This window comes from Dasypus novemcinctus, chromosome 4, assembly GCF_030445035.2.
Source record: "Dasypus novemcinctus isolate mDasNov1 chromosome 4, mDasNov1.1.hap2, whole genome shotgun sequence".
NCBI classification, from domain to species: domain Eukaryota; kingdom Metazoa; phylum Chordata; class Mammalia; order Cingulata; family Dasypodidae; genus Dasypus; species Dasypus novemcinctus.
Genome location: NC_080676.1, coordinates 48,655,848 through 48,667,800, shown reverse-complemented (window position 1 = coordinate 48,667,800; position 11,953 = coordinate 48,655,848).

The following is an 11,953-nucleotide window of genomic DNA, read 5'->3' as shown; positions in this document are numbered from 1 at the left end:
GTGTAATACGCCAAAAATTCTACAACAGTTATCTCTGGATTATAGGATTATTAGTGATGTGTAATTTCTTCTTTATGTGTTTCTTAAATTTTGTTTTTTAAAATAAGTTATACAGTACTTTCTTAAAAGAAATAGAAATTTTCTTTTACCATTTTGAGAAGAAAAAACATTTATTTGTTATCCTTTATACTAAGTCAGATCATTCAAAGAGGTCCTCAAATGTGCTTTAAAAAATGCAAGGATTTCCATATAATTTATTTATAATTTATATCTCCAGTGTTTAAAATGGTTAGTGTTGATAAATAGGTAATACAAAGAAACACATTTATTTGTGTGCAAATATGTATTCAATATGTATGTGGTAAATTCAGTTCCCAAGGAAAGAATGTTTTATAAACTTTATTAGGAATTGCTTAAAAGGACCTAGGAGGAAAAACAGTGGCATAATTTAAAAGTTATAAAACAGGTGTTCTATTCTTATGAAAGAGATAAATGTCACGCAGCAGATATTTCACAGCTTGTTTCTTATAATCCCATACTTTTAGAAAGAATAATGCAAGTGTCAAGGCCTCCATGTTGATTTGGGAGATTTTATTTAGAGAAGGGGAAACAGCAAGTCAATTCAGTTTGAGCTGTGGGAAAAAGAGCAGACAAGAAGCACCTAAGGAAAAACTTCCACTCTCCAGAGACTAGCAGCAGAAAAAAAAGATCTTGACTTTTTGCTATTTTTATAAAACAAAAAGCAAAGTATTTTCTTCTTATGTAACAATGAATATATGATTTTGAGGGTAATAGGCTTAGGGGGGAGAGATCTATGAGAGAAGTAAATCTCAGGATTCTGTTGGAAAACATGATCAGCTGGGACAAGGAGGGGTTCACAACATGGAAGCAATTTTAAGAATGAATAAATATAAAAATAGTGATAGATATGTCATAGCTAATGTTTACTTTCAACACATATTTTATCATACAGCCTTTAAACCTTTTGTTCTGTAGATCCTAGCATATCTATAATTTTTTTCTTCCTCAACATTTATAAAAATAGGCAGGGAAAACATTGCACTGTTTTCCAACTCTCAAGGTACATCACACCTTTAGAGTATTTCTTAGTTGCTTTTTTTAGTTCTGCCAGCTTCATAAGCATTTAATAAATGCTTGATGACTGATTAATTAAAACTATAAAATTTTATTTCATCTTTCTCCTAAAACATTTACAATAAAATTAAGAAAGGGCATAATGGAGATCATTTGTTCAATATTTCTAGTATTCCTATTTTCCTCTTTCATAAAGTCTCCTATACATTTATCAGCTTTCCAGGTTGAGAGATTATTTTTTTAGTTTTATTCAATGTTAAGATAGTCGTTTAATTGGTATAGTATTTGCATTCAGAATTGGTGGCATAACTAAAATTATATTATTTTCACCAAAAATTCACAAAAGTTGAAGAAATTAACTGAGGTTGAATTATACATATTGTGGCAGTTTGGTGTTATTGATAAATTCTGAAAAGAAATACTATGTTTTTAACTGATCTGTCCCTCTGGAAGTGATACCCTTTGATTGTATTAAATTCAGAGATTTCACTTTTATTTGATTAAATTAAGATTTGGGCTTTGTTGAGTCTACGTAAGTAGGAGTTGCCATGCCCTTGGTGGGCGGATGCTCACAGAGAAAGCTGCACGGCACAGGAGAGACCTGAGTTGTGACACTGGAACCCTGGGGAGAGCGCCAAGCCATTTGCCTGGTAGTTTACAGCTGACCTTGTGGAGAGAGCAGAACAGCTGAGCCTGGAAAGAGACAAGCCCCAGGAAGAGAGACAGCCTTATGCCAACCTACAGCTGAGATTAGAAAAAGCTTGGACCACGGAGCCTTAAGAAAAAGTCTGAACCCTCACAGAGACACGCAGCCATATTCTCCAACACGTAGCACCAGACTTCGGTGAGGGAAGTAAGTTATTCTTTGTGGCCTTGGGACTGTAAGCTTCTACCTCAAATAAATACCCTTAAAAAAAACAGTAGATTTCTGGTGCTTTGCATCAGCACCCATTTGACTGACTAATACACCTATTAATATTTAATTGAAATAAAAGTTAAATAATGAAAACAACTGAAAATATACAAAACATCAGGATTCTTGGGAAGCAATTCAAAACACTGAAGTTAAATCTCAAGGGACCTTTCTGTTTTCTAATTTAAGGGTTTTCTTTAAAGCATCACACCTGGACTTCATTTGCCCTCAGACAGATTTTTTAGCTGGAAACTTGTTCGTTAAAAGATGGGTTGTGAAAGCCTTTAGATCACTTATTTAATTTCCAGTTTGCCAGAGGGCTCAATTTACCCTAGAAATATCACAATAAATCTTTACTATTAAATAAGCATATAAGAACAACTTTGAGATTTACGTATTAATGAGATAAAGATGATTCAGCTAAGTGAACAATCTTAATCTCTCAAACTGAGTTCAGAGATTTTGTAAAATAAAGAGGAGTGTCAAAAGGAACAGTCACCAATATAAACAAAGCTGCATGTTTATTTAAGGAGAAACTGGTAGGAGCAGGAGATCTCAAACCTTGGAAGCTGGAGCGAGTCTCAAAATGGCCAGAGGGTTACAGTGGCTTATAAAGGCAATCAGGGGATTTTAAGTAGGAAGTTACAATGATTTGTTAACATTTAAGGTTTTATTACAGCAAAGGGTCTTAAGGATAGATAAGCATTGGTTAGTATAGTATATTTTTCCATTTTTAATAGGCTATCCTTACTGGCCCAAGCCCAGCTTATTATTTAATGTTACAAAACACTTTGTCAGTAGTATTCTGGTTTTTCAGAGTCCAATTATTTCCAATTTTTATCTTTTGAAAAGTCCCTGAAATTTTTCAGGAACTTCACTGCTAGTAACTCCCAACACAGATGACCTTTGAAATCTTATTGAAGAAGAGAAACTTACCTGTGTTAATATAAGGAAACAATTAAACAAATGTTTACAACAATGTAATATTGTTGATGGCAGTAAAAATTGGTGTAATCTTAATTTTTAAAGGATGCTTTAATTGAAGTAAATTTACATAAAATAAAATGCACCAATATTAAGAGCATTGTTTGATGACTTAATATAATCACCCTTTTAACTACCACAACTTTCAAGATAACGAGTATTTCTATCACCTTAAGATGTTTTCTTGTGCCCTTTTCACTTAACCTCTATGCCCCACCCTACTTCTGGTCCCAGTCAACACTGATCTCCTTTCTGTTACTACGTATTCCTTGGTCCTTTCTTGAATTTTCTTATCATATTTCCTCACACAATTTCATGAGGAATCCAGAAATGGCCTAGCTGGGTAATTGTGGTTCTTAAGAACTTGCAGTCAGTAGGACTGCAGTCAATAAAGGTTTGCTGGGGCTGGAAAGCCTCCTGGAAGCCTCCCTACCTTGTTGGCTGTTAATAGGAGACCTAAGCATTGTGTCACACAAGACCCCTCCTTAGAGCTACGTAAGTGTCTTCACTGATATGGCAACAACCTTCCTCCAGAGAACACTTATCAGAATCAGCAAGGAGGAAGGCACATGCATTTTATAGCCTAATTTCTGATATCACACATCCTCACTTCTCTCTTAATCTCTTCATTAGAATGAGTCATTACCCACCACTCAAAGAAAGGAGTATCAAAGAATTTGCCAACATATTTTAAACCCACCAGATCAGTGGTGGACTATTACGAATAAAGCTGCTATGAATATTTATACAATAAGGGTTTTTTGTGGATATATGTTTTCATCTCCCTTTAGTAAGTAGCTAGGAGTATAATTGTTGTTTCATATGGTTAGTATTGGGTTGTTTTTCCTCTTAATGTTGCTATGTAAGAGTTCTTTATATAGTTTTGAATACAGGTCTTTTGTCAGATATGTATGTGGTGTACATTTTTATCTATAGCTTGCCTATTCATTTTCTTACTGGTATACTTTCAAAAGTAGAAGTTTCCAATATGATGAATTCAAATTTGTCAATTGTTTTCTTTATGGTTCCTTTTGTTTTATTTTTCTTTTTGTGTCCTGTATAATCTTTGTCAAATCCAAGTTCAAAAAAAAAAATTTCCCTGTGTTTTTTTCTAGAATGTCATAATTTAAGCTTTTACCTAAGTTAAATTTTGTATATATTGAAAGGAAGTTTTGAATTTCATTTCTTCCTATATGGCTATCCAGCTGTTTCAGCACCACAATGTCTGTCACTGAATTTTAGAGCTTTGCCAAATATCTGTTGACTTTACATGTGTAGGTCTACTTCTGGACTTTATATTCTCTCCCATTAATCTATATGTTTATAAATGCTATGTTGTCTTGATTATTCTAGTTCTATGGTATGTCTTGAAATTGGGCAGTGTAAGTCTTCAATTTCTTTTTCAATTTTTTTCTAATTTTCTAGGAATTTTGTGTTTTTATAAAATTGTAGGTTTAGCCTGTCAAGTCTATAAATTAATGAAAATGCAAAATTCCTAGAACTATATTTTACTAGTAAATAGAAATACAATTTTTTTGTATATTAAGTATGAATTTTGTGTCCATGCTAAATTCAATTACTAGTTCCAGTAGTTTTTTTCTCAAGATTTCTTAGAATTGTTTGCATGTCATTTGAGAAGACAGTTTAACTACTTCTTTACAATCTGTATTATTTTATTCACTTTTTATATTGCTTTATTAAAGGCTAGGATGTCAAGTACAATGTTGAATAAAACTTGTGGGAATAGGTATTCTTAACTTGTTCCCAGTCTTAGGGAACAAATATTTATAGTGTTCCTCACTGCAAGGTTTACATGTTTCTATAGATGTCCATTATCAGATTAAGGAAGTGACCTTTTCCTATTTTGCCATGGGTTTATTTGAGGACTGGGTATTAAAGTTTGTCAAATATTTGTTTGCATCTATTGAAATTATTAAATGATTTTTATCTTTTATTCTCTAAATATAGTACATTATATTGGCTGATTTTCAAGTGTTAAATTAATCTTGTATTTTGGGGATAAACTCTTCTTGTCATGATTTATTGTTATTTTTATATATTGTTGGATTCCATTTGATAATATTTGGTTAAAAATATTTGTGCATAAGTTTATGAGAGAATATATATATTTTTTTCTAGTAAGGTTTTTCACTGGTTTGGTTTTGGTATCAAGGTAATACTGGTCTCATAATATCAGTTGGCAAGTTTTCCCTCTTCCTCTATTTTCTGAAAGAGTTTGCATAGGATTGATATTATTTCTTATTTAAATGCTTAGTAAGGTTTGTCAATGAAGCCATCTGGGAGTAGAGTTTTCTTTGTGGAAATATTTTTAGCTGCAAATACAATTTCCTTAACTGTGATAGGCAAATGTGGTTTGCTTTTTATTTGAGCAGTTTTGATAATATATCTCTTTCACAGAATTTATCCATTTCATCTAAGTTGTTGAATTTTTACTTTACCAGTTAATTATATCTTACATACATAAAAATGAGAAACCCATTTTCTCAAATTACCTACATATTTATTATTTTTTACACCTTTAACCCTTTGTGTAGAAATGTTTTCTTTTCCTTCTGCCTATAAAATCCCTTTTAATATTTCTGGTAGTTTTTGTTTGCTGAATTCTTTGTTTTTCTCCAGAAAAGTCTTAACTTTTATTCTTGAAAGATATATTTGCTTTGCTAAGAATTGCTAGGTTTGTATGTTTCTTTTTCTTTCAGCATTTTAAATATCTTCTCCCCATGACATCTGTCTTTTCTAGTTTCTGACAAAAAATTTACTGTATTTGTTCTCTTTTATTTTCTATATTTCAGGGGTCTTTTACCTGTGGCTGTTTTTATATATTCTCTGTATTACTAATTTTCAATCAATTTCATTATAACATGATTTGGTGTCATTTTACTGGCATTTATGGTGCTTGGGATTTGTTGACATTCTTGGATTATTCAGTGTATGATTTCAACAAATACTGAAAAAAATCTGTCATTAATTACCACCTACAAATGTTTTTTCTGTGCTTCCCTCATTCATCTTTTCTTCTGGTGCTTCAACTGAATATATGTTAAACATACACTTAGGTAAATAAGGTTATACATATCCAACTGGTCCTTGAAACACTTAAAATTTCAGTCATCTTCTTTTTGTATTTTAGTTAGAATGATATCTTTTGTTGTGTTTCATGGTTGGTTTATTTTTTCTTATTTTCTTCAATGTTGAGTCTACCATGAAATTTTCATTTCTCATTTTTATTTTTTATTCAAGATGGTCCAATTGGAGCATTTCTATATCTTACCATTTTCTCCTCATTAAGTTCAAATTTACCTTTGTATCCTTAAGCATATAAATGAGCAATTAGTATTGATAAATTAATAATATAAAGAAACACTTATTTGTACATAAATATGTATTTAATATGTATGTGATAAATTCAGTTCCCAAGGAAAGAATGTTTTGTAAACTTTATTTGGAATTGCTTAAAAGGACCTAGGAGGAAAAACAGTGGCATAATTTAAAAGTTATAAAACAGGTGTTCTATTCTTGTGAAAAAGATAAATGTCACTCAGCAGATATTTCACAGCTTGTTTCTTATAATCCCATACTTTTAGAAAGAATAATGCAAGTGTCAAGGCCTCCATGTTGATTTGGGAGATTTTATTTAGAGAAGAGGAAACAGCAAGACAATTCAGTTTGAGCTGTGGGAAAAAGAGCAGACAAGAAGCACCTAAGGAAAAACCTCCACTCTCCAGAGACTAGCAGCAGAAGAAAAAGATCTTGACATTTTGCTATTTTTATAAAACAAAAAATCACAGTATTTTCTACTTAAGAAACAATGAATATATGCTCCTTAACAAAAATATAGGCAGAAAAATTAAATAGCTAATGATTCTATTCCCAGAAGTAACCAGTATTAACTTTTAATTATATACCCTATAGAATAAGGGAGGGATGGGGTGTGGTTTGGGTAGATTAGGTAAATATGATAGAGTTGTAAAGAGGTGTAAATATAGATATATTTATTTAGGCATGGATGTAGGTATGAATAGAGCTATAAATGCTAATAATGTACAGAAAATTTTGAAATATCTATTTTTTCTGTTAAAATTATACAGTGAATAATTTTCTACTGATAATCTTGATGGGATTTGGAGGCAGAGAAAGGTGGTTTAAGTCCTGGACACCATTCATCCCCAGTGTGACCTTGAACAAATTACTACATTTCTCTGGATCTCAATTTTTTTTTCTTCAATAAATTGGATATAACAGCTTAACCTCCCAATGGAGTTGAGGTGATAGATGTGAATGCAGAGTGTAATCATAGTAGCCTCTTGTCTTAGTTCACCAGGTTGCTATGTCGAATGCTACTCATTTATTGGCATAAAAAATGGGCATTTATTGACTCATGGTTTTTGAGTCTAGCAGTAGAAAATCAAGGTTTGAACAGGCCATGCTTTCTCCTTGAGCCTGTAAAGTTCTTGTGCCAGCTTGCCACAATCCTTGCTGTTCCTTGGCTTGCAACTCTAACTGTCACGTGGTAGTCTGGTTCCTCTCTGGCTTCTGACTTCTGTGTCTAAATTTTCTTTGCTTATAAGGACTTCAGCCATATGGATTAAGGTCCATCATGATTCAATTTGGTCTCATCTAAATAGGATCTTTTCAGATCTTAGTCACAAATGAGTCCACACCTTAACTAATAATAACATCTTCAAAGGCTCTATTTACAAATGGGTTCACACCACAGGAACATGGATTAAAATTTCAACATAGCTTTTATGAGGAGCATAATTCAATTCCCAACGCCTCTCATTTAACTTTGACTATTATGATTATTGTTTTCATTTTATTGTTATTATACAATTTATAACCTATTGAGAGTTATAGTTCTTAAAGTACATCAAGTCATAATGGCTCTTTTCTGTCTGTTCCCCAAATTTGTAGGGGAGGTTCATTTTGTCCTGTGTAATAAATCCCATCCTACAGGTTACATTTTTTGGGCAAGTATAGACCTGAAGCTCCCACTAGGATATGAGAATTTTTTCCCCTTGGAATTTGGATTTAAGACCAAAAGAGAACTATGGTAGGCTTGTAACTTAGGAGCTAAGTGCAAGGCCATATTTAGCCATGAGAGCAGAGATCATAGCACTGCAATTTATAGAATAGAGTATAATGAAGCAGACTTGTAGGAAGAAGCAGAGATGAGAGGTGGAGAGAAAAATCAATTTGGATTACCCATGGCTCTTTAATTCTTAGTTTCAGTTTTTCCTGAAGCCAAGCTTTTGTGTTTCATGATATAGTGGCTTAACTTTATGTACCAGGATACACAGACTTTATATGAACTTAATAACTTTCATTGTTATTTATAAGTAAAATGAGTTATTTTGAGGCATGATATGTAAACTATAAATATATCTACAGGTAGATGTGGGTAACTCTAAAAATATACTTCAGAAAATAACTAGTCATACCTTCTTATAAATTTGTAATGACATATTTTTGCATACTTTTAGAAACTTATTTATTTAATTATATTTAAATAGTACTTAAATTCAGAGTCAAAATCAGAAAATTTCTCAGAAACTTTAATGGAAATGAACTACCTGTAATATTATATTTTTAACAAGGGTAAACATGTACACACTTTCAGACTTTCTTTATATGCATTCATGAAAGATAAAATAAAAGTAATCTTTATAATTATTGTTACATATTATAATTATTAATTTTAATAAAAATATTGAATTCTATATATACAGACTTTTTCCATTGTTATAATTTTAATGTAACAATCATTATGAATAAATGACACACTATGCAACAAAATTATATGCAAATACAATACTAACAAATGTAAGCAATGATTTGTCTATGCAACTCCAACTGAACAAGGTAATGATCTATTTAAATTATTATGGGATTGCTTCCTATTATATCTAGTCCCCAAGAATTATAGGAAGAATTGCAAATGGGAAAATTAATACATCTGATTTATAGAAAATGTTAAGAATTGATACTTTTTAAAAATAACTAGACTTCAAATTTATTTTACAGAAATCACTAAAATTTATCCCAACATCCTCTGAGATTAAGAAAACCAAAAAGGCAGATTCTAAGATGATATTTCAAAACAGAATAATTCATGCTACAGAGAACACCTTTTAATTTTTCCTTAAGATAAAGTGAAGCAGGGGCATGTGAAAGAGTTGTTCTTATATATAGCAAAAATATGTTTTCTCAGATAAGATGATGTTAAAACATCACTTCATTTTTTCAGAGGGATACATAAAAAATCTGTTGAACATTGAATTCTTATTCATTGAAAATTTCTTAAATTCTCCATATTTCAGGATATTGGCATAATACATGTTACAGTATATTTGAGATGACTGGTCTTTTGTAAATTTGCCCTCAAGGAATACTGCAGACTTATGCTTCAGCAAGAAGAATAAAACATTTGCTTAACAAGAATTTGAGTTGGCAAAAAAAATCCTTCAAATGGAACATTTTAATTAGGGTCTCTTGATATGGAAAACTGCAAGGATTTCTTTTTTTTTTTGCTTTTGAACAGTAAAAGAGGGGCTGTATTTTCTTTGTCTTTACAAAGAGTAAAAAAAAGGAAAATTTAGACATTTGGGAGGATAGGCAAATTTGTTATTAATTAGATCCATTTTTGTTGGCAAAAAATTATTCAAAAAGTATCTAACTGTAAGAATATAAATTACTTTAATCTTTTAGATCCACTTAATGGTGCTAACAGAAATTAGTTTCATAAAATATACCTAAATATTATAGGTAAGAGGAAATACAAAGGACAGAGGAATTCTAGGTGAGGATTTTTCACTTTTTTTGTTGTTTTCTCTTATGTATTTATTTATGAAAATTTCTATCTTTCCCCTGGATGTAGATAAAGAAAAACAATTAAGTATTTCTGACAGAGGGACTAAAGTTGAATTGCAAAACAAAATTTTAAAAGTTTACATTGTAAAATTCTCCAACCCTCCAGGTCAGCAACAATTCTCTCCCCAGACGCTCAGTGTTCCCACCATGACACTCTTGGTTGAGCATGCAAGCCACATGTTTTCCATACCTCTGGGCTTTTCCATGTACCTTTCCCTGAATGTAAACATACCATGAGTGAATTCTCACAGATTATTCAAGACCTAGCTCAGCTCAAAGGTGGCTCCTCTGAGTCAATTTTTTCTCACACTCTCCCTCTTCTCTTGCCCCAATGTCTTTCTGGAATATATGTTCCCCTGACATGTATTCATCTCATTTGGGGGCAGAGTTTACAAATCTCTATAGACATGGGCCAGATCAGCCCTGACAAAGTTTATATTTGGGCCACGTGGTGGTGTTTCCTTTTTAAATCAATCCATTATTTTTATATTACCTGATTTCCCAGAAAATTCCAGATTTCCAGCAAAGCTGGAAAAGAATAAAATACCTGGCTACAATGGCAAAAAAATTCTCTGAAATGGAGCAACTACCTTGCAATAAGCAGGAGCTCTTTGGTTTACCATTCTCCCTCTTGTCTCCTGAATTCTGCACCTGTTAGCTCTCATACAGTGTTAGAGTTACACTTTCTTTTTCTCAATTTTCTTTTTCTTTTTTAATCACAGAGAACTATTTCTCTATAACTAGTCCACTTGCTTCATGTGTTTTTATCCAGAAATCTGTATATCATTAAACTTTGATAATTCTAAGCTGTGGGAACATGAACATTATAAATAATTAATATTTATCATTTATTATTGCAGTAGTCTTTATTATTATATCCAATTTCATCCACAGTTTCTTAATTCTCTTACTTCGAATTCATTTCCATGTCTACTAAAAAATATCAGCTTATCCTTACCTGCTCCCTTCCCAACTATTCCTCTTGTGTTTAGTGCTTTAAATATATAAAGAGAAAAGAGATGCTGCCAGAGCATAAAACCTATTGATAATTCCCAATTTGGAAAATTAATCCATAATTAAAGAAATTATTTTCGACAATGGACCATTCTTACCTTCCTCCCAGAAAACTTGCTCCCTGCCTAGGACTGAAGACAGAAGGCCCAGAGAAACACCAGAAGTTTCACCATAAGCTTCCAGAGTCAATTGATAACCACAGAGTCCTCTGGGAAGTCAGAACTCCATATAATTGCCCGAAACTCCTTCAGGCCTAGCCATGCTTGATTTACAGTGACTAGTGATTCATTTGCTCAATCTGTCTGATGGCTCAGCAAGGGAAGCAGGCTTTTCATCATTTGTAAAATGAAAGACATCACATTTTTAAATAACATAACAAAACTACCTCCAGTTTCTGTGAAAGGTTGGGAAGGACATGTGCTTGTGTTTAAACACCAATAAAAAAAATTTCAAACTCTTTCTGATCATCTTATGCCAAACACCTATCTAGAAGACTTACAATTTTTTTTTCATTATACTCCTCAACCTTGAGTTAGGTATTATCAACCACATTTTTACAAATGAGGGATCAGAATCTTAAAGTAAAGGTGAAATATAATGCCTAATATCGTAGGATTAATAACTTGAAATTCTGGAATGTAAACCTATGTAAGTCTGATGCTAAGAATGTATTAATTTTTTTAATCCACACTGTACCTTCTCCCAAGCATTCAAGTCTGCACACTTTAAATCTACTTGGGGGAGTGCAGTCTTAGCTAATGAGTATAAGGACCATGAATCATTGGGTGTTAAGAAATCTGGAAAGCACAAACACAGAGAGAGGAGTTACCACAAATAAGGTTGCTTACCTGGGGAAAAGACAAGAGACCCAAGCGCTGTCTCAGAATATTTGAAGGGTAGATCCAATTGCTCAGGTGCCTACAGGTCATAAACTTTGAGAGAGAGGACTTTTAATGAAAAATTACATAAAATTATAAATGCTGAATTAGTTATGAAAGTGACTACTTGTTTAGAATGAGAATAAAATCTATTTCAAATTGTTAAAATGCTGTTAAA